Raw genomic sequence first — 24,831 nt, 5'->3', positions numbered from 1 at the left:
CCTTTACTGAAACTGCTAACAAAACTGCCATGCAGCTTTATAACGTTCACAGTTCTCCACTCGGAAATGGATGGAGACCACCAATTCCAACCATGAGTAACTTTTGTTACTACCAAATTGGGCCATATTCAGCGTCTGACCAAATGAGAGAATTTCTGTATCGTGTTACTCCTGGGCAGAATATGCAGCTCACAGACATGCTATGGTGCACAGTTTTTCCTTCCTGGGTATTGAGCCAGGAAGTTATTGAAACGGGGGAGCGGGGGGAGGTAGTGTTTTTTGTTTTTGTTTTTGACCTTTTTAAAAAAACTATTTTTAAAAGTATGTTTTAATTAGTCTTTATAGCCAGAGAAAGGACTCTAGTACTTGTTTTTTCCATTCATGGCTTTTAATTACATCATTGCTATAATCAGGGCCTTTCTGCAATCCCCACATTGTTCAATAGACCCAGTGAAATGCTTTTAGGAAAATGTAAAAGCCAGTAACTTGCATCCAGAGGACATGGTTGTAGTCAGCATTCAGGCAAACAAAACAACTGTCTTTATGGTCAGTGCATGTGCTGCATTTTGTAGTGTGTTGTCTTGCTACAGTTTCAGAAAAATGAGAGCAAGACTACTGCATTTGTTATACCTCCCTCACAGACTGCATTACACGTGCAATTACATTAAGTAACAAATGGAAGGAGTAGTTAGGGTTAGAAACCTACATTCAAGCTTCCGAATTGTCTCTTCTGTTGCGAGTTAAAATTCCAGCTAGCAGACGTTCTATTACATGCCGCTGAGATTTATCAGTGCCCTTCATTGCTTCCACGTTTGCATGTGCACCTTTGTTTCACAACTATTCCCCGGCATTCCACTGTGGTGGCAACATTTGTTAGGATCCTTTCAGTGTTGTGCTTTCCTTGTGTCATATTGTATTCCCGTGGTTGACGTAAAAATAACAGGGTCCAATAATGACTTTTTCACCATAGACCAGTATCAGAGGATTGTTTAAAATATTGTATTTCTGGTGACTGACTTTCTTTTTTAAATTATATTGGAGGCTCTCAAAAACATGCATTTCTCACTGTTGATGGATCTCTGAGGCTAACCAAAGCCCCACACTTAAGAAATACTTAAAGCCTTTAGGTGAGATTTGCAAAGTTACCTACAGGATTTACATGTCCATTTCCCATTAAAATTAATGGCATCTGGGCAACTAAACAGAGTGGCTTTGAAAATTCCACTTTTGAAAATCCCACCCATGACTGTTCTAATTGAACAGCAAATGCCAACAAGCTCTAAAAACCGGGATAAGGTTCTCACTTTTTAAAGATGAAAATGGTGGATGTCACTTGACATCTCAATATTTGCTGTGTCAAAATTGTAATTCATTTTCTCAGTGAGAGAGAAATCTCTACATATGGCAACTATGTGCAGTTAACTGAGATAGTGAATGTCACAAGTACAGGTGCCATTGCAGACTTCTTTATATATATATATATATATATATAAAATAAAAAATAAGAATATTGATGCCTCACCTTTTTCTTACAAATAAACAAGACTGGTGTCATAAACATTCAGATGGCTTCTGATTTTTTTAAACTTAGTTTAAATTAGATTGGCTTAAATACCAGAATTTACCCTTTATACTCATCTAATTTGTCTGCCTTTATGCTTTTTAATGTGAATGCATGTGGACCTTTTGAAATCACAATCATTGTTCTATCAAGGCTATGGCAAAAAAATAAAAATAAAAATTCAGTCCTCTTCTTTATATACTTATGCTCTGACCATACACCAGCTTCGCTGTTTCAAATGCAAAACTGTCTTGTGTTCCTTGAGCATGAAATAACATTAAGAATGTTGCAAGTGTGTCAGAATTGTATAGTTTTTACAGTATGTCTCCTATTCCCATCATTTCCTGGATGCGTCCATTTTTACTCCTTAAGTTGCATCAACATCAGCAAAGAGATAAAGTCAAGTCCTTACTTTTATTAGCAGATGTCTACGAACAGACTATTCAAGGCATATTTAATTTCTAGCAGGCATACTTCAGCCAGACAAAAGTCTTTTTCATTGTGTTTTCTTCACTCATTTGCAAAAGACCACTGGCTGAAAGTGAATGCCCCATTGTGAACTGGTTGGGGTTGAACAGTCTATGGGGTTTGACTTAAAAACAACAACAACAAAAAACCCAAACCTGTCTTTAATGTGACCTAGGGAGTGGAAATTGATTTGTTAATACCCTGGTGAAGGGAAGATTTTCAGTAGTGTCTAAGGGGTTTAGGGGCTCAAGTTCAATTGACTTTCCCTGGGACTTGTACTTATAAATCCCTTAAGCAGTTTTGAATCTTTTCTTGTGTGTGATCATGTCTCCCTCTAATGGCCATCCTCAAAAAGGATAGGCGTGTGCTCGTTACTCACAATTGAAGGAGTTGCTTCCTCTGCTCAAGTCTGTGCAAGGAGCTTGTGCTTTGGTGCTGCAGGTCCAGAGTGCTATCCCCATTGACAACTAGTGCTATCTGGAAGTTAGAAATGGGCAGTATATACAAGTAACCTTGCTTCAACGTGCTGAAATGTACTGTTAAAATCTGGAATGGGTAAACTGGAATTCAACAGAACACTTACCTGCTTTTTAGAAGCCAACTTGAATCAAACTTTTTTGATGGTCTCAAGTGTTTGGCCAAGTGTGACTTCCAGCCAAGACAGGAACCTAAAGGGCTGAAATACCATCAGAGAAGATGTTCTTATGATATAGAAGGAGTTGGAATGGGAAGATCCGAAAATCTCAGGCCACTTTCAGCCTAATTTATAGCCTCCAGGGATTTGCTTTGTTCATACAAGTTTTGGATAGCAAATGTGTGCTTACCAAACCTGAAATCTAAATACTTTGAGGTTTTCCATCCCTTTTAATAATAAAAAACAAAACAATCCCCTCCCACTCTGAAGATGGCCACAAATAACTTTTTTTTATTTTTAAAAAATACTTTAAATCCAGTAGGCCAGCTTTTGTGGGGATACAGCCTGCCCCTTAAAAATTCCTCTTGTCCTCCAGGAAAGGGAGGGAGGTTGTTTGTTGTTGCTTTACAGGAACTCAGTGTTATTTGGTGGACTACAGTCTGCAGTACAGTGGGAATTTTAAAGGGCTAGGAATCAGAAAAAGAGAACTTGGCTGTTTATTGACAGAATACGTTTTATAGCAATCATTTAACAAATAGCTGAATGTCATCTCCTGTTGTCAGATGCTCATAATTAGGGCCTTAATTGGGAGCAGTGTGTGTGTGGGGGGGAAGACAACTGAAAATACTGCATGGGACCTGGTTTTAGGAGACAGCTACCAAAGAGAGCAATTCCCCCCGCCCCCTGGCTCCCCGGAAACGCAGTGCTGGCAGTGTCAAGCAAATGGCGGTGGAGGAGATTGAACACTCAGTGTCTTCCCTGCCGTGACTTGGGGTTCAAGGGAGGCACTTGGGTCTGCTTGTGTAGCGGATGGCACAAGGACCTGTAGAGCCAATAGCATCCATGTCCCTCTTGTGTAGTTCCCCCCCCTCACACACACACACATGTACCCATCCATTGGGGAGGCAGGGGAAGGGGAAATGAACAGCCCTCCTCCAAGCCTCCCAGAATGAGGAGCAGGAGGAAGAGAAACAGCCCCTGTCTTCAAGAAAACCTTCAGTTCTCAGTCCTCCCTGCTTTGGTCTGTGGGGAGTGGGTCTTCCTTTCCCTCACTCCCCCATATTCCTTGGTGCATGGGGAAAGGAATCTGCAGAGGAAAGAAGTGATGTATGTAGTGGCTAGGTGACGGTGAGTATTCGGGGGTGGGGGGAGAGGGAGAGGATGAGAAGATGTATAACTGGGTCAGATGAGTCAGTCCGGTGTGGGGGTGTCTGGGTGTTAGAGGATGGTGCACGTGCATGTTGGGAGAGAAGTCATGTGACTGCTGACACTGGATGGATTCAAGTGTGTTCTCTCTCTCCATGTCTCAGACTGCAAAAGGGAACATTTAACTAGGGGGAGCCTGGTTGAGGGAGGAAGACAATGTACAGGTTGCGATGGGGGCGGAGAGCATGCTGGGCAGTGAGGCTCCTTGCCAAACTCTTGGCTTTGCTGCCCAATCCCCAGCCCCGTGCCCACCTGTGAACCTCCTGTTTTCATTCATAATCCTTCATGTCACATTATCCCCGGCCATCCTGTGTTTTTTGATAAGCCTCAGCAGCTTCTCTGGTCTGTCAGACCAGGCCCCTCCTTTGGCAAACCATGGCAGGTTTGTCTGAGGGAGGGTAGACGTCTGGGTCTGGAAGCTCAGTGTCTGTCTCCACGCCCTCGTAACACTTACAAGGGGGTGTGGAGACAGTGATCGTGGCAGGCAAAATGTCAGAGACCCTGGGCAAAATTCCCATTGACGTTGATGGCAGAGCTCCTGTTGACTCCTTAGGGACAGGATTTCAACCCCAGAGTTTGCAGCTCCTCTCCGGAGACGGCTGTGTCCTGCTGTGGCAGCCCAGTGTTGCCTTCTGCTTGAAAAAGACAGGTTCATGCACTTACTGAAAATCAGAGTGGATTTGATTTAAATCACTAGTCAGGAAGACTCGATTGAATCATGGATTTCTACGTAAAAGTGAAAGCTTATGCTCCAATACATCTGTTAGTCTTAAAGGTGCCACGGGACTCTCTGTTGCTTTTTACAGATCCAGACTAACACGGCTACCCCTCTGATACGTAAAAGTGCATTCTTGTTGGTTGTTATAACCTTAATACATATACATCTATCTCTGAGTTGTGAAGAATGTTTCATTTTTAGAAGGTACACACTATACATTTCTAAAGTGATTTATTTTGAAAACTTTTCAGATTAGAAAATGAATGATTGGTTATTTGATTTACCAAAGGTAATTGAAACAGATATTTATGAAATCATTGGGAGGTGAACTATCTCCAATTCAACAAGTTAATCATTAATATTTGGAGGATTTTCTTGCCATGCTGTATTAGGAGGAGAACATCATCAGACAGACATTTAAATTGTTTTATTTAACTATTTCTCATTATTTATTTATTTATTTATTTATTTATTTATTTTTGCTGTTACCTCTGGAGACACACATCCACAGTTTGAGAACTGCAAAACTAAGCATCTCTGATGGTATCTTCTAGACTGAGCACTAAGTCCCACTGGGTAGATAGAAACATTTAACCTAAATAATCTATACAGAAGCCCCTGGAACCCCGTAAGAATGGGTCCCTAATCCATGAACTATTGGAACTCATTTACAAAGCTTTTCTTAAACATTACATGACTAGCTCGTCGCATACTATTAGAGTTAGAATTTATAATCCCTATTCCATGATGAGATATTTTTGAGCTATAATGTTTCTTAATTAAAACTAGGGTGACCAGACAGCAAGTGTGAAAAATCTGGACAGGGAGTGGGGGGGTAATAGGAGCCTATATAAGAAAAAGACCCAAAAATCAGGACTGTCCCTATAAAATCGGGACATCTGGTCACCCTCATTAAAACTATCTTTAGATAGATTTTTTTCCCCTCAAAAAGTATTTTATCAAAAAAATCCATTTATTTATTTATTTAAATCATTGCTTTTTATCCACCCTGCTGAAAATCATTGTTAATTTGGATGGGAATCTTCATTTCTTACTTACAATATCAATAAAAGTTCAGGCAATCACCAGTTTAACCCAACATTCATGTCCTCCCTAACCTCTGCTCCTACATCTTGTGGGCCAAATATCCTGAAACCTAAACATGCACCTAGACGTATACAGCTTCACAACTGACTCACATTCAAAGCCAACGGAGAACTGTCTACAATGCGTGCTTAGAAGCCCTCACTTTCACTCTTGAGCACAAAACCTGAACTCCAACCTCATTTTTCATGTGCACAAGTAAGACAATAGGCTTTAACTGCGCAGGAGTGGTTTTTTTTTTTGGTAAAACGTCCTTATCTTGCTGAGGTTAGATTTCAGGTCGCATGTTTGAGTGAGATGGTGAGGAACTGAATACGTGCATTATCTGTGCACATAGTTATATGAAATCACGTGCATATTGAGTGTACATACTGGATATATTGTAGCCAACAAATTAAAATCCTCTCTCCATAGCTCCATTTCTATAAAAGAAAAAAATCTTGTTGCCTACAGTTACAAACTGGCACAGATTAAATAATAAGACAAGCAGACAAGCATACTTTGGTATGAATGATAAAGCTACGCAGAGTCCACTTGCAGTTTAGGTTCATCATTCATGGGTTACACTGTGGTGCCTAATTCATGGCAACAGAGTTAGGCTTGCAGGCCCTACCATCTGGGGAGCTCTAATGTGTATTTGAATAGCACAGAGTGCTGGTGGGCTTGTATACAAGACATTCACACACACCATATATTGGTTGGGGAAAGAGAGGGAAATTGTTTCAGCAGTGAATGATTTATATTTACCCAAGCAGTGAAGAAATACCTGGTAGCTCACAAGTATTCAAAGCCAGTGGTGAGTTATAGAGGTCTTTCGGCACCAGTGAGGAATCTGCTTCAATCTACTTTATTGTCTGTTTGTACAACAGGCATATTTTTAATGCTTACTCTTATTTTGGTTTACAGGTCTTTCTCTGCTGACCATCTAGTGATTTTTTTTTTTTTTTCAAAGTGTCTCCTACCAGTTCTTTGTCCATTTTTGATGCCATATACAGAGCAGGGTCGGAAGCCTTTGAACACTTCGTTGGTTGAACTCAAACTAGTTTTTCTGATCCCTCGGTTGCAAACCAAGTGATGAGCACAAGGAATTTAATTGTGATTGACCTATGATGTACTTTTAAAGCAAAAGTGATATATCAGCAGTCAGGCACCCACACCTTGGTTTTGCATCTGTCATCATGATGCCCCAGTTGTTGGCGCAGCGATTAAGTTTAAATTACAGTTTCCATTTGAATCCTCTCTGGCGTTGGGTTAAAACTTGGCCGTTTTATGTTGCTCTGAGATCGCAAGTCCCACGACTTCCTACAAGCCAAACTCAGGGATCTTCTCAGTTTCTGTTACTTGGACTATTTTGTGCTGAACGTAAGCTTCCTACAGCATGCCAACCTCTGGTAAAGACTGTTTAACCTCACTAATTCTATTGTTGTTGTAAGGCTTAATTAATACATGATGCTGCTACTAATTATTATTAAGCCTATAGAGATCCTTGGATGGAAGGGGCCACAGCAGTGCAAAATTTTATTACTTATTTTATTGTCAGAGCTCAGGATTAAAATCTGCGAGTAGGTATTCAGGAACAATGGGGAAATTCAAGTAATTATTAAAGCAGCTTTTATAAAACTTTATTAAATGTAAAAGGTTCATGTAATGCTGAGACAGAGTGCAGAGCGCCCTTAACTCATCCATGTAGTCTTTTTCCTTACCAGTAAAGACCTCTGAATGGGTCATTAATGGATAAATACAGTAGTTCACATCACCAAATCACCATGTCAAGTTTGTATGGTTTGTAAATGTCTATTTAAGGAAGTTTCAGGAATTAGCTGGTAAGAAATCTGAATGGCTTCTTATTCCCAGGGTGGTCTTTTCAGTTCAGGATTGTGGTCTTTGTGGCAGGCAGTTGGGGAAAGCTTGCAAAGTCACTTCCTGTGTTGTACCTGGCTTGTGGATAAATAGCGAACTTCATATTCCAGAGCGACAAGTTTTTACAGCTTTTCAAGTACAGTAGAAGTAGTTTGGAAGAATTTTAGATGTTTTTACTGGAGATATAAGTATAGAGGTGGGATGATGACAGTACATGCCAGGTTTTAGAGTTTGAAATGAGTGATTGAATATGTTGTAATTAATAAATTGAGTGGAAAAATAAACACCTGAAGATGGTAATTAATGAGGTTTGCACAAAGTATTTTAAGACGCTCACTTCTAAATTTTCCACTTTTTTTGTTTACTGTTATAGAAGAGATTTATAGTATCTTTAGACTGAGGTTTATTTTATGAAGAAAAACTCTCTTCTTGGCAAGTCCCAGATTACATTTTTTCAGTTAAATCTCATCTGAATATTTGGTTTGGTGGAAGAATAGTTACAGAACACATTAATTCGGTTTGTCCCTCTTTGTAGCCCTACTCCTGAATTTTTATTTTCAAATAGCATTCATTCATAGAATCATCAAAATGTAGGGCTGGGAGGGATCTCAAGTGGTCATCTAGTTCATCCCCCTGCCATAAGGCAGTACCAAATATACCTAGACTATCCCTGACAGGTGTTTGTCTAACCCATTCTTCAGAACCTCCAATGACAGGGATTCTATGACCTCCCTTGAAAGTCTATTCCAGTGCTTAGCTATCCTTATAGTTAGAAAGTTTTTCTTAGTATCTGACATAAATCTTCCTTGCTGCAGATTAAGCACATTACTACTTGTCCTACCCTCAGTAGACACAGAACAATTGATCATTGTCATCTTTATAACAGACTTCAAGTATTTTAAAGACTGTTATCAGGTCCCCCGTCAGGTCTTCTTTCCTCAGGATTTAACATACCTGGTTCTTAACCTTTCCTCATAGGTCAGGTTTTCTGAACCTTTTATAATTTTTGTTGCTCTCCTCTGGGCTCTCCAATCTGTCTACATCTTTCCTACTGTGTGGTGCCCAGAACTGAACACTGTCCTCCAGCTGAGGTCTCACCAGTGTCAAGTAGAGCAGGACACTTATCTCCCGTGTCTCGCATACAACAATGCTGTTAATACACCCCAGTATATTAGCCTTTTTTTTGGCAACTGCATCACATTGTTGACTCCTGTTCACTTTGAGATCCGCTAAAACACCCAGATCTTTTTCTGAAGTACTACTGCTTAGCCAGTTATTCCCCACTTTGTATTACTGCATTTCCCCCCCCCCCCTTCCTAAATGAAGTACTTTTCACTTGTCATCATTGAATTTCACCTTGGTGAATTCTCCAATTTGTCTAGGTCTTCTTGAATTTTAATCCTGCCCTCCAAAGTGCTTGCAATGCCTCCCAGCTTCATGTCATCTGCAGATTTTATAAGCATACTCTCCGTTTCAGTATCCAGGGCATTCAATGAAAATGTTGAATTGTGTGGGACCCTACTAGATACATCCTCTAGGTTTGACAGCAAACTATTGATAATTACTCTGAGTGTGTTTGTTTGGTTTTTTTTCAGACAGTTGTGCACCCACCTTTTCGTAATTTAATCTAGACCACATTTCCTTTGTTTGAGTATTCCATGTGGGACTGTGTTAAAAGCCTTACTAAAATCAAAATATATCACATCTACTGCTTCCCGCCCATCCGTTAGGCCGGTAACTTATTAAAGAAGTAAAGTAAGTTGATTTGGCATGACTTGTTCTTGATAAATCCATGTTGGCTATTGCTTATCGCCCTATAATCCTCTACAAATTAATTGTTTAATAATTTGTTCCAATATCTTTCCAGATATTGAAATTAGGCTGTTGTGTCTATAATTCCCTGGGTCCTCTTTGTTCCCCTTTTTCAAAATAGGTTTTATATTTGCCCTTCTCCAGTCCTCTGAAACTTCACCTGTCCTCGAGGAGTTCTTGAAGATGATCACTCATGGTTCTGAGATTGCTTCAGCGAGTTCTTTGAATATGCTACGATGAATTTCATCAGGCTTCGCTGACTTGAATATATATCAATTCTTTGAATATTCTTTAAGTTGTTGTTTCCCTATTCTGTCTTGTGTTCCATACCCCTTGTTAATATTAATTGTGTTAAGCATCTGGTCACAGTTAACCTGTTTGATGCCTATTTTGCTTCAGTCTGCATAAACACCGTATCCTTCTTGGTGTTGTGTTATTAGCTCTCCTTTCCCATTAAGCAGTGGGCCTACACTTTCTTTTGCTTTTCTCTTATTCCTAATGTATTTACAGAACCTCTTTTTATTGCCTTCTTATTCACTTCGGTTCCACTCCTACCATGCTCCAGCTTCCTATGTATAGTTCAGTGTTTCAGACAACATGCTCAGAGATGGATAGCTGGATAGATTTCAACCGCACCTTCCCTCATGTAGAGTTCATATCTCAGCATTCATTAGCACATGCAAGCACAGAGGGTTTTGCTCTTTGCTTCTTAGTATGTCCCTTTGATCTTGAAGTGCTAGGGGCTTTGCCACCAAGGTGAGGTGCTCTGAAGAGGGGAAAAAACCCAACTAAAAATTGTAATGGAATAGCAATCTGTTAGATGCAAAGGGGGATGGAATAAATATGCTTTTAAAAATATACTTGTATAGTCCAATACCCTCTTTGATAATTTTGAGCAGGTTTTGTTGTGTGTGTTGGTATGTTTAGCATTGTATGATTGCACAAAGACTGACATGATATTATGAACAAAATTTCAGTTCTACCTTTTTCCCCCCCTCTTTGTTTTCAGCCCGTGACTGGGTTTTGATGTCTTGCTTCTCAGAATGCTTGACGGTAGTAATAACGGAAACAGCAAAAAATGTCAGCTTGACTACTGTCTGCATGTCGGCACTAGTCCAGGGAGTTTCAAAGGGATGTTTTATTGATTCTGTAATTGCACAGTAGAATGGACAAACTGAACTGTACCTCAGGGCAAGGAAAGCCCCTGTCTAAATGGCATCTGTTGTTGGGTATACACTCTGCTGTAATTTGGACCAGGAGTGCTCACTATGCAGTTAAACCATGGAACTGAGATCTCTCCTTAACCCTTTCTCTTATGTGTTAGTAACACTCTCATTTGTCAGAGGCTGTAACCAGAAGTAGGAATTGAAGTTTAGAGGCCAATTTTTCCTGTCCTTTAGACTGATGCAGCTCTTTTGGGCATCACCAGAATTTACACCAGCCTATCTGAAAGTAAAATTTGGCTCATAATCTTTTCTCTTCGGCTACTTTTTAGGGCATGTGTATTTTGTTGCTGCTGAAATCTTAAATCCTTAACGTTCTAATGTGCAGTATTGCCTCATTTGCAATATCCACCTTTTCTTAACGGAAAAACTGGCCTTAATTGCTTATGAAATAAAAAAAAAAAATACTTGTCCTTAGGATCTGGTAACTTCCTCTAACATAAGCTGATTACTTTCCAAAACTGAAGGAGTGGACTGAGCTGTTTTGGTAAAACAGTTGCAAATTAAATTTGTAAACTTTTGCTGTTGACATATTTTTTCACTGGCACGCTGTCTGTGTTCTATGTTTTTAATTTGGTGAGAGCACAAATCAATTAGAAGGCTAACCTAGGGTAATTCAGAAACTAAAGGAACAGTCATTCACAGAGCATTTTACCTTTCAAAAGGAGATTTAGAACTTCACACAGGTGCCAGTTTTTAAAGCAAAAGTAGACAAACTTGTGTAGTTTTTTAACTTGAGGTGTGGGAGCTCAGGATTTGAATCCTAGTTGCTCTCTTGCTCTTTTAGCTGTCAAGGGCTGGAAATGCTGCAGAGATCCTGCATTCATCCCCCAGGGGAGAGGGAGTGTCTTACAGCTCTCCGTAGTTAGGGTTAAAAAAGAAGTGGTGTGGAGGAGCTCTAGAAGAAATATAGCTCAGTCCCCCTCAGTCAGCTTTGACTGCCTAGTTTCAAAGGTGTAGAACTAAAGTGAGGAAAACTAGAGCAATCCAAGATAGCCTTGTTGTGGATCGGGAAATAAACAGAGCACCTGATATTGGAGCTGCCCAACATGCAGAATTCCCCTTAATGTTAGTGAAAGCTGTAAGCCCAGATTTGTTTCTGAACCAATAGAGATGTTAAAGGGTTTTCGGTTTTGGTTGGACATATTCCTGGAAGTTTCATCACCGGACATAATCGTTAATTAAAGATTAATCTTTAATTCCTGGAGACTCCAGAACAATCCTGGAGGACTGGCCACCGTACCATAATTAGCTGGACTTCCACAATCTGAATAGAAAGATTGGTCTGAATTTAGCACATGATCTGCCATTTATTTTTGGAAAATGTACAAAGTTTTATGTATTTAAAACAATATTATTAGAAAATGTAATGTTCTTTCAAAGCATTTGTTTTTTTTTTTTTAAAAACTACATCACAGCTGGATTTTAGTAGGTTTTACAAAATTATTTTCTTGTATTCAATCTGTATTCAAACTGTTTAAAATCAACATGTTCAGTTTAACATTGATATTTTTATTGAAGCTGCTGGACTTCTTGTATCTCGAGAACCTTGCTCATTATTATTAAATTCATGAACAAAAACCTGCATTTATTTAATGGTAAGGATGTACTATGCATTACCAGATCTGTCCAATTCAAAGTTAAGGCATTCTTCAACAGAGTGTTGCAGAAATAAATGGGGAAAAATCCTGGATTTGGGGCTCACCTCACTCTGGGGTGGTACCAGGGGAATGTAAATAATGCATCAGCAGTAGCAGCTGCACTCTGGGGGCTTCTGCCAGGGTAGAACCATTTTATATTGTGCTTGGAAGAGATTGCCCAGGTAATTTGCTGATTCAGGAGAGGAAATGAAGATTACAAAATCCAACTGGGGGGAGGGATAGCTCAGTGGTTTGAGCATTGGCCTGCTAAACCCAGGGTTATGAGTTCAATCCTTGAGGGGGCCACTTAGGGATATGGGTCGAAAATCAGTACTTGGTCCTGCTAGTGAAAGCAGGGGGCTGGACTCAATGACCTTTCAAGGTCCCTTCCAGTTCTAAGAGATAGGATATCTCCATTTATTACTATTACTTTATTACTAATTGATACTCTGAGAGAATTTAAGGAGGCACAGTGTAATTACTCAAAATACAGTTTGGCCAGGACACCAAGTGGGATGTTCGGTGATCAAATTCAGAGGAGTAGTGTTTAATAAGCACTTAGGGAGACAGCTTCTCTCTTTCTAGGTTCTATATCACATCAGCAACTGTGGTATTTGAGCACCTCTGAGGTTAGTTGGAGAGAAGGAACTTTTTTACTAACTGTGTGAAATGGGAGATCAGTCTGAATCTTCTGCTGTGGAATCCAATAGATCTGTGAAGCTTAGCTGGGCCAGGGCAGCCAGCCGCTGTTGAGTACTTCTTTTGAATTGAACTCTAAATTTGGGGGCAGTTCTTATTAAAAGTGGAATGGAAATTAAGATATCAGACTATGAAATGATAGTTAACATTTGGCTGAGTCTTCATCACCTTCCTCCCCCAACGCTGACTTTTGTCATATTGCTCATAATTTCAGTCTTGGTGATCTCAGTGATCTGACTCTTTCTATATGTTGTAGTTTTGATGAGAATGTTGAGGTGAGTGTGACTGAAAATACAGACTATGCAGTAATATTTCCTGTGCCACATCAAACCACTGAAATGACTAAAGAACATCCTGAATGCTAAAGTTCTTAGTACATATTTTCTCTCGACTATAATGCTGAAACCGAATTCTCAGCCAGTCAGAGCACAGGAAAGGTGTGAACGTACTGACCCAGAACTAGACTTATTTCCCAGTATGCAGTTCCCTGCACTCTGATAGGCTTAAACATTTATGTGAGTAAAGGTTTTCAGAATTGGGCCCTTTAGAGATTTAGTGCAGCACTCCGATCTCATGGAGGCACTCTGGCCATGATAATGGACATGGTATAAAAACCTGAGAGCTCTAAGGTAGTATCCAAGGGCAGCAGACATCCTGCCAAAGTTCTGCTGAATCAATGTCTGACTTGTTGACAGAAATCACTCATGTCTCTTTGGCAAAGGCCTTCTCAGCAATTCTGTTCTGCTGTCGGTGCGTGTGTGTGCGTGTGATGCTTCCTAATTCCAATGCTGAGAGCCTGCAAAGACTTATGCAACTTACCAAGTGACAGCTTGTTGAGAGTATAATGTTTTAAAAGTCACAATTTAACTATTTATCTTCACTGTGTACCAACTTCCAATAGTAAAATTGTCATGAGCCTTAGTCCATTTTCAGAAGTGATTTAGGCATTTAGAAGATTAGGTCTCGTTGATTTTGGAAATGGCAAAGTCACTTCTGAAAATGGGACTTAGGTCTACCATAAAATTTTCAAAGGTGCCTACATTCTGCCCTCAAATTCATTTGTGGCTACGCACTGTCAGTGGGAGCCTCGATCTTGCCATATAGGGCAAAAATTGGCCTTAGAAAATCCAGTAAAAATAGTTGTTTGGTAATTTACAGCATGGGACCAATTTGATACAAATACTGCTAGATAGTGAGGAGTACCTGAGTTCTAGCACACCTGGGGAGGGAAGTCGGGCTTGGGTGGCTATAAGCCACTTTTTTACTTACCCCAGTCTTGGGGGGTTGACTTTAGATTAGCCTACGGGAGTGAATGTCAATGTATTTGTCTTAGCATTCTTGTTGTACGGCCTCTTATAACTTACTAGGGAGTTAAGGTAAAACTTCGATTCACTCAAGTTGCCAATTGTATTTAACGGCAGTCTGGATAGTTATGCATAGCAGCATGAGTGGTCCTTAGTTGCCCAGACCTTTCAAAGGTAAGTATGGACAATGTTGGACTCTGCTCCTCTACAGATGACCGCATATCACAATGGCCAGGCTCCGAGCAGTTGTTTGATCTGTCTGATGGCCTTTTTCTTCTTTTTATGTACCGATATGAAGCTAATGATTTTAAATACTGGGAATTTCTATAGATTGTCACAGGTGAGGTTCTAAGAGATTAATCCATCCCTTCAGAGTATGTATGGATAGACTATTGTTGTTTTACAATGGATAGTAGTTGTAAGGATCATTGAAAGGTACAATAAAATGCAATGATACTGAGAGTGTAAAAACACTGCATCTTCTCTGTTTGATATTTGATAGAAACCTTTTATCACTAAAAACTGGCTGTGTACCAATTTGTTAAAAACAGAAGTAGGAAACTGCAGGTTTTTAATTCATGCCATTTGAACCCTCTTACTGTGGATGAATGCAGTGTGTAAATTATAGTTCCCATGAGGTAAAAATCAGTCAAATGCTGCTTAACCTTTGCTTTGCCTTTGCCATGTTTCATGTTACATTTGTGCTTAAGAGAATGTGTATGAGCTTTCACCTTGCTACAATGTGAACTCATCCTGAAGATTTCAGTTAGTATGCGTACATTCTTAAAATTAGGATTCAAGATGTGACCGTGCTAAATTCCAGTCATCAGTGTTTGATTTTGTAATAATAAGAGTTTCATTGTGTGTGTGTGTGTGTGTGTGTGTGTGTGTGTGTGTGTACCTTATTTGTAGATGTGGATGGTTATGTTTAGTTTAGCATACCAGCAGTGACTGTTATAGTTTAGTATATATGTTGTATTAGTGGCTGACTTAGTTTGCAAAACTATTTCCGTTATAACTCTGTCAAACTTAACTGTACAAAATAATCATCTGAGACTGAATTTTTCCAAGCATGGCCTCAAACCAAATATGATTTTCCTTTTGTTTCTTTTCTTAATTGTTTGAGGAAAATGTGTTCAGCTGTTTGTTTGAATTATGACAGGCAGACAAATACTTAAACTGCTTACCTTTGTAGAGGAAAAACAGCTGGCCAACTTGGACACTTGAAGTGCATACGACCTGATCCTAAGCCCACTGAAGTCAACAGAAGACTCTCATTGACCTCAATGGACTTTGGATCAGGCTGGTGGTGCTCGGGGAAGTATGCATCCGTGACCATGCTTAAATAAATTCAGTGGGTAATAATAGAGTGATGAGAGACTAAGAAATGATTTCAGTTCTCTGCAAAGATGTTTAGCTGCTTATTATACAAAACATGATAGCTTGCCTCTTCCCTACCCTCAAACTGCAAAATTTTCATTCTCCTTCTCCCACCCCCTCACAACGTAAAAACAGACATTTCCCACAGAAATGTCCATTTCAATAAAAAAAAGCCATTTTCTGTTGAAAACATTTCCAAGGAACATTTTTGACCCTCTCTAACAAATCACTTATAAGAGGCCTAATGAGGGTTTGTGAAGTGCAGGAGATTGTTCTTGGGACAGTTTATATGAAAATGATTAACGGCTCATTGAGGGGAATCCTGAAGACAAGGTCCCCTCTTCCCTCCCTGCCAAAGTTGCTACATTGCTTCAGTCAGCAACAGAAGACACACAACTTTTCCATGCTGTATCTCAAAATAATAGACTCTCAGGTCTTCCCACAATTTTTGCATTCTGTAATATTCTGCAAATTCTAAACTTCCATGTTTAAAAGAAAATATTAAGTGTCTATCTCCAGTTGCCAAGCCGTACTGATTACAGTGGAAGCAGATGTGTTGTTGCCCTATTAACCCAGCCTTAGAGAAGATTGCCTGCAGCCAAACAGTAGCAGTAGTAAAGAGGTGTGCTTAAGCCCTCAGCCCCCACCCCACATTCCATTCACCTATGTCAAGCAGGGACTTCAAAGTCTAATTGAATCATTTAAATAATATTTTACACACAGTCATGTCTTTTTCTTTTCTTAAAAAAAAAGAAAACTAAATGTGCTCTGAGGTTGCTAGTCAATAATAATAGTAAAGAGAAATGGAGACGTTAGAGTGCCTATAACATTAAATTGACTACACCACACAGATCCTGTCTATTTTATAATATTCATTTGATACTATAAACAGAAACATTATTAAAATACATACTTATAAGGACAAACAAAGCTAGAATATATACGAAGTATATGTAGCGGGCTCAATTAATATTTCTACAGGAAGTTTAACTTTTGCATTTTTTTTCCTTTCAGATAAATAATCCGTTTAATCACAAGATCAAATCCTGAGGTTTTTACTCCATTTTTGCTCATTCCTTACTTCGGCAAATACCTTTCCAATATCAATGAGTTGATATCCGTATGTTCACCTGAGTAAAAATGGATTAAGGATTTTGAGAACTGTCTTTCCCCCTCTTTGTATTGAGTAAATAAAATTATTTTAACTGTCTGTTTAGAAAAATGAAGAGAACTGTGCATTGGACTACATTTCTCATCCACAGCCTTTGTATGTTTTGGACTGTTTCTTCCAACAGTTCTTCTAGTGTATTTCATCCCTAATATGGAGTGAGAGGGCAGATCAAACCACATGCTCCTTCAGTCCAGAAACCCTTTTTTGGGAAAAAAAAAAAAAAAAGAAAAAGAAAGAGAGCCTGGAATATACTCCTATTACCCTCAGGAAATGGAGCTAACGATTAATATATTTATTTGTAGCTGAGAAGAAAAGTTGCAATTAAAAGTAAACCTTTCGGAACCATTTAGATTTAAAGAGTTCTAACTAAATGTGAACTCCAGTTAAAAAACAAAATAAAACCTGCCTGTAAAGCTTGAATTTTGGGGTTTGTATTAGAAGCAAAAGACTGCCAGACACCTACTCCCTGCGTTCCTCTCGTGTGTAAATAATGAAACTAAAAGTATTGCTTTCATTTGTGGACAGTCCCTGATTTTCCCCCAATCTCTCCAAAAGCCTAAACAAGAGTAAAGAGAAGTTTCAAATGTGAAAAATGAAACTTCTGGTATATATTGATGCTTCAAATATGAAAACGCATTGTGAAAACATATCTACATGGGGAACTAGATGACTCTGGGGACTGCTGTTTGGATGTGTAGTCTTTCATTTTTAGGTCAGCAGTTCAAATCTAGCCCTCTTTGGCAATGGTTTGCTACTCAGTTGCCTTTGGGTCTAAGTCCGGTTCCCAGTAGATGTCTGCATTGTAGTAGGCATCAGCTGACACTGTTGTTGGCAGCTTTAGTAAAGGGCAGAATGGGTTTGGGAACTGGAACACCCCTCTGACACCTACAGAAGAAGGCTGAGGCATATAGATGATGCAGTGTTAAGAAGCTTACCCTGTCAGTGCCCATGTCCATGTTGTACTTCTAAAAAGAGAGGAGTTCAATCTACAGGGATCGTCAATCTGCCTTCTTTCTTGAGTACTAATAAAATTAAATCAGTCTCTTTTATACACCTGTCCTTTAATTAGCAAAATTACTTTAATCGATGTAAAATTACCAACAACAATAGAAACCCCCTGATCTGGCATTTAGAGCTTAATCTTTAGATCTGGACTCTGTGGAAGAGAAGATACCGTGTTAGGAGAGAGGGTGATCTTGTGACTAAAGCACTGGGCTGGAAGTCAGAAGATCATTGTGAAGCTAAATTCATTTATGTTTGTAAAACATTTTGAGATCCTCCGAGGATGTTGTAAAAGTGCAAGGTATTGTTATTGGATGAAGTGTCAAAGGGAGGTGGAATCAGCTGTAGAAGGAAAATATTCTTTATTTTATTGATCAATTCAGTTAGGAGTTGATGATAATTTCTTCTGATCATGTCTGAAAATGACCCTGAAAGGTGTGGCTTCATTATGGTTACTCCTCAGTGTGTAAATTAATTTGTATCCTGAAGGTACTTTGGCTCATGTAAAATTTTGTTCCATGAAGGCCTGGCATCTGTGAACACCACTTCATTGCATGTCTTTCTCCATCTAGACCAGTGCTGGATGGCTATGAAGGAGGGAAGTCTTTCAACCTTATAAATTTTCTAAGTACTTATATGGACCCTGTTCCTGTAATTTCTGAGGCTTTTGTTGGTTTAGGAATGTGAATTAAATTAGTAACAGGAAGTCCCTGTAACTTTTCGGTACAATTTCTCTCTAGAAGTATCATCCTAGGTATTACTGTATATGTGTAAGATAGCAATCACAGCCTGCCTGGAAACACATTCTGTAGTTTTGCAGATCATGGATTTTGCTGTTTTAGGAGTAGGGCATATTTGAAATGAAGAAATATGGAATTAATGCTCCTCTTGATGGTTTGTGTAAGAAGGATATGTTGACATAGCTCCACATTCTGTTCTGTGTACAGTGTGTTGAGGTATGCGTGCATAACTCTGTATAATGTACAGAGTACGTACAACAAGCGTTTAACATCTTGGTTATTTTGGTGAAACATTCAGACAATATGTCAATTTAGTTTTGTATCAGCTTCAAACATTTAACCGCTGAAACCTCTAAAGCAAATGTTACAGAACACACAGCTTGTCTGTTTACCTTGTCTAAGACCATGTGAAGTCATATGTGAAAAGTGATAAGAATCAGAGTATCTCCTCTGGTAGTTCAGCATGAAAAGCAGATGAAGAGACAGACAAATCTGAAGAATGACTGATAACAGCTACAAAACAAATACACTCTTCTTGCCTCATTTCCACTCTCATGTGCAAATGGACAATACAGGTGCTTAGTGAGAGGGATGGTACTAGTGGTTATGGCTGCTGGGCACAGATGGTAGTGCTCTTGCTGCTGCTATAGCCCTGGGAGTGAAGTCATTTTGTTTCTGGTTACCTGTCCATCAGGGGTGATGAGAAAATCTTACTGGTTCTGAAACCACTTAAACTTGTGTTCTTCTGCCCTAGTGAGCCACCAGGCACGGGAATCCTGGGGTGTCACCTCATTTAATACATTATTTATTAGTATTTTGAATGTTTAGTAATTTCACAAAATGTAAAAGATAATTTAGCATTTATCCCTTAGTTGGTTCCCTCTCCCAGCAAAGACTAAAGGCCAATCCTGTAAACTGGGTCTGCATGGATGGAACCCCCGTTTGGTTTCAGTGGGGCTCTGTGCAGACACAGTTGCAGGCTCAGGGCTTAAGAGGCTCTTTGATCATAGAGTGCTTTTGCTGGTCCACCACACAAGGAGTTCATTTCTTCTTTCCCAAGGAACTACAAAGGCCCAACGAAGCTAAGTGGAGAAAAGACTCCTACCTTTTTCCCCTTAAGTACAGTATTTTCCTACACATCATTAGGCAGTCAAAAGTCATTTGAATGTGGACTTTTTGTGGTGTTTAAGCAATAGCACGTGACTCTCACAGCTTCTTTCTTATACTTGGCTAGGGAAGGAACCAAGGTACAATATTAAACATTACGTTTTGTGTAAATACTGAAGATTCACATAAATCATTCTTCATAACAGAAAAACGAAAATAATTTATTAAATTAGTTGGCATCCAATTGTTAAAATCAGTAACCATTCTGATTACTATCTTACTTGTCACACACATTTCACATCCAGAATACTTTTATAGCACCCTGATAGTCTCAGGAATTCCTGCAGTCTATAAATTAATGTTTTATATCAATTGAAAGATGGGATTATAAAGGCTCAGGTGATGTAATGGGCTATTAGCTATATCAGTTCTTGAGGAAGAATTAACCTAGAGTAGAGTTGAGGTATGTGCGTAAAAGGGGTCAGGAGGCTAGGGTATAATCTAAATGTTATTTTGAAGTCTGTTACCTTGCAACCTAACTGGGCTAGAAGAATCATCACTGGAAAGCAGGTATCTTGAAATGCCCAGTAGTCACTTGGACCAGGAAAAATAGGGTCCATTTCCCCAAAAGTACAGGATGCTTTCAACATTCCAAGCACCTTGGGCCAGTCTCCCCTTTGTCAGAATCTTTTAAACTCCCTAAGCAAGATGTGAACTTGAGTAGTGGGCTATTTGTTTGTTATGACTGGAGAGTGGAGAAATGGAATTCTTGTTTCCAAATGTAAATATAACTTACTTTTGCATATTTTCTTCAAATAAATAAAGAATGTTCTTAAACGCTTACTCTCTACTACAGACTAATTATTTTGAATACTGTCTTTGAAAATCAACTTCGGGGCTGAATGGCATATAAAGGAATCGAATGTTGCCAAAAATTTAGATTGTTCTTTAATTAAAAACAAACAGCTGAACTGATTTTAGATTTAAATAGTATCCCTATTGGCTATCCTGCATCCCCCAGATGCTGGTATGTCTTAACATAGCCATTTTATAACCCCCTTAAAAAAATGGTTTTATAATGGCAACACTATCAAATCCTTAACTATACACAGCACACTGCTGAGAGCCACTATAATAATGTTTAATGTAGTTTTGGGGAAGAGACTCAGTAGCATAAAGTAGGATCGCTGCTTGACTGCTCCTTTTCCTGACAGGAAGAAAAGGACAGTGATCAAGTTGAGTTCTCAAAGGAGGCCGTTAAATCACTGGGTAACATGAAGAATAGGATGTACACAGGCTGCTTTGGAAAGCATATAACAAAGCACTTGAACTGTAGTGAGATAGATAATTCTTGTAGGAACATCCAGATGACGGTGATCCTTTCCGTATGGATTAAACAGTGCTAGAGTGCACGAAAGCCAAGGGGAAATGCTCGTATGTAGATTTTTGTAACTGTTTATGATCTGACAGCAGTAATTGAGTCTGTGTATCAGTCATGACCAGGAAGAGAAAAAATATATACATATACACACAAATATTGCTGAATATCCGTGGATGTATGCTACATATGGTAGTAAAAATAGAATGTTGTATCCTTTAGTCATTTAAAGATATGTATGCTCAGGCCACATAAGTTTCCTAAATCTCAATGAACAAGATGATTCTCCCCCTCATCTTTATTCCTAAAAAAAAAAAAATAGAGAGCAAATGTAGCTGGTTCTTTTGGTTTTGGTCTATATGTGCTTAATTTCACAATAACACGTAAGATGATGGGGTAGGAAAGGATTAATATATATGTCTCTTACATACTATATTAGACAAATCATTTCTTTTGGTGTAGCTACAAATAGTGGCTTGCCCAGTATGGTGGCTACCAGAAAAGATCCATGTTAGAAGGGATATTAATAATGTCCAGCCCTCAGAAACCTGAAAAAAAGCTTTCTTTAAAAATCAGAAAGGGGAGGGGGAACCCTCCAAAGAACCTGTCCCACATCTGTTAAATGTTTGCTGGAGGAGAAATCCCTGAGATGGGCATCCAGTTTTCCTCCTGTTCATGTTAGCATTCAGCAATTGTGATGCACAGTTATCTGTGGGGAGAAAAGTGAGGACAGTGGGTTTAGTGTAAATTGGGAAAAAGTGTCTCAGGGCTTGGCTACACTTGTGAGTTACCGCGCAGTAAAGGAGCCCCGGCAGCACTAGCTCACTCCCTGTCCACACCGGCAAGGCACGTAGAGCGCTCTGACTCGCGGCTACAGCGCGGCTGGTACTCCACCTCGGCGAGAGGAATAACATTTGCTGCACCCCTGCTGGAGCGCCCCAGCGTCAGTGTGAACAAGGTGTTGCGTTACTGCGCTCTGATCGGCCTCTGGAAACGTCCCACAATCCCCTTAAGTCAAGTGGCCACTCTTGTCATTGTTTTGAATTCCTGTAGGAATGTGGAAATGCCCTTTCAAAGCTCCGTTTCTGACAGCCGGCATGCAAGCCGTTACTGGGAATGGTGTGTGTGTGTGTGTGTGTGTGTGTGTGTGTGTGAGAGAGAGAGAGGCAGGGTGGAGGGGGAGGTCTGCTGCTGTCTGAACTTACAAGACAGTATGCTGACATGCTCTCCCTCCCCCCCTCCACATACAACACACTCCTTGTCACACTTCCCCCTCACCCCCATTTTAAAGGTATGTTGCAGTCACTTGCATGCTGGGATAGCTGCCTATAATGCACCGCTCCCAATGCCGCTGCAAGTGCCGCAAATGTGGCCACGCCAGTGTGCAAGCAGCAGTCAGTGTGGACAGATTGCAGCACGTTCCCTATTGCTCTCTACATCTGCAAGTGTAGCCATGCCCTCAGACTGGAGACTGACATAGAATCATAGAATATCAGGGTTGGAAGGGACTTCAGGAGGTCATCTAGTCCAATCCCCTACTCAACGCAGGACCAATCCCCAACTAAATCATACCAGCCAGGGCTTTGTCAAGCCTGACCTTAAAAACCTCTAAGGAAGGAGATTCCACCACCTGCCTAGGTAACCCATTCCAGTGCTTCACCACCCTCCTAGTGAAAAAGTTTTTCCTAATATCCAACCTAAACGTTCCCCCCTGCAACTTGAGACCATTACTCCTTGTTCTGTCATCTGCCACCACTGAGAACCACCTAGCTCCATCCTCTTTGGAACCCACCTTCAGGTAGTTGAAAGCAGCTATCAAATCCCCCCAATTCCTCTTTTCTGCAGACTAAACAATCCCAGTTCCCTCAGCCTCTCCTCATAAGTCATGTGTTCCAGCCCCCTAATCATTTTTGTTGCCCTCCGCTGGACTCTTTCCAATTTTTCCACATCTTTCTTGTAGTGTGGGGCCCAAAACTGGACGCAGTACTCCCAGATGAGGCCTCACCAATGTTGAATAGAGGGGAATGATCACGTCCCTCGATCTGCTGGCAATGCCCCTATTTATACAGTCCAAAATGCCGTTTAGTCTTCTCGGCAACAAGGGCGCACTGTTGACTCATATCCAGCTTCTCATCCACTGTAAACCCTAGGTCGTTTTCTGCAGAACTGCTGCCTAGGCACTCGGTCCCTAGTCTGTAACAGTGCATGGGATTCTTCCTTCCTAAGTGCAGGACTCTGCACTTGTCCTTGTTGAACCTCATCAGGTTTCTTTTGGCCCAATCCTCTAATTTGTCTAGGTCCCTCTGTATCCTATCCCTACCATCCAGCATATCTACCACTGCTCCCAGTTTGGTGTCATCCGCAAACTTGCTGAGAGTTCAGTCCACGCCATCCTCCAGATCTTTAATGAAGATATTGAACAAAACTGGCCCCAGGACCAACCCTTGGGGCACTCCACTTGATACTGGCTGCCAACTAGATGTAGAGCCATTGATCACTACCCGTTGAGCCAACTTCCTGTCCACCTTATAATCCATTCATCCAGCCCAGACTTCTTTAACTTGCTGGCAAGAATACTGTGGGAGACCGAATCAAAAGCTTTGCTAAAGTCAAGGAATAACACATCCACTGCTTGCCCCTCATCCACAGAGCCAGTTATCTCCTCATAGAAGGCAATTAGGTTAGTCAGGCATGACTTGCCCTTGGTGAATCAATGCTGACTTTTCTGATCACTTTCTTCTCCTCTAAGTGCTTCAGAATTGATTCCTTGAGGACCTGCTCCATGATTTTTCCAGGGACTGAGCTGACTGGCCTGTAGTTCCCTGGAACTTCCTTCTTCCCTTTTTTAAAGATGAGCACTACATTAGTCTTTTTACAGTCATCCGGGACCTCCCCCGATTGCCAAGATCTTCACAAAGCATAAGAGGCTGATGTACTTAGTGTTCTGTGGTGTGGCTGTTGGTAAAAATGCTGACTGCGTCACTCATGTGGCACCTCTTAGTGTGTGGTTCACAACAGTTTATTGACTTGGGCTATGAAAGAGGCATACTGTACTGTATGCTTACTGTGCTGGTTGGAGGTAAAGTGCCATGTTGACAGCCAGTGGGGGAAAATAGCATGGAAATAGGCGAAAGGACTGTTAGTTTTATGCTTCTTTTATCCCTTTGACTGCAGTTTAATCTAATCTCAAATTCAATTGATACTATTGATTAGATTCCTTTCAAACCTGTGTTCTGTGTATAGGTAACTCAGTGTGTGGTAAAATGTTATTCTTTTCATATGTGACTGGAGTACAAAAGGTGAAAGTATACAATTAATTTGTCTGCACGTTCTTGAAAATTGTATGCTGGATTTCTGTGAAAACGCTGTATGGAACTATATTCCCAGCAAATTATTGTTATTTACTATGATTTTTGCCTTTATATTTAAAGTCAAAAAATTATGTTTCCTTTTGGTGCTTAATGGCTTTGTATGATATTTTTAGAAACCTGGTCCATTCTTCCTGCAGTAGGTCTGTGCATCTGATCTTCAAGAAGAGTGTAAACAATAAAGGAAGGGCAACTTTATAGGTCTGTTATTTTTATGTATCAATAACTGTGTACATGAAGTTTAGAATTTTGAAAAATAAACTTGGAGGGCAGGGGATTAGATGACTGTGATTAGGTCACTAACACACGTTCCAGGGTGTGAGTTACTGAAAGTGGCTCTTTAATTAAGGGTCTATGTGAAATGAGTTGGTGGTCTTTAGTTCTTTGTGGCTAGGGGCCATTTTGTAAATAAAACTACTATATCTGGCATTCCTAAGAGGGGAGAAAAGGTCCCAG

The 24,831-nt window shown here is 40.0% G+C and overlaps 1 protein-coding gene across 12 annotated transcripts in view; it reads left to right on the top strand.

Annotated features, from left to right (window-relative positions):
• Positions 1-24,831, top strand: part of FOXP1 (forkhead box P1) — a 508,113-nt gene that overhangs the window by 116,787 nt on the left and 366,495 nt on the right. The window lies entirely within an intron of this gene.

The sequence above is a fragment of the Malaclemys terrapin genome, chromosome 7 (assembly GCF_027887155.1).
Source record: "Malaclemys terrapin pileata isolate rMalTer1 chromosome 7, rMalTer1.hap1, whole genome shotgun sequence".
NCBI lineage: Eukaryota > Metazoa > Chordata > Testudines > Emydidae > Malaclemys > Malaclemys terrapin.
This window is presented reverse-complemented; position numbering and strand designations above follow the sequence as displayed.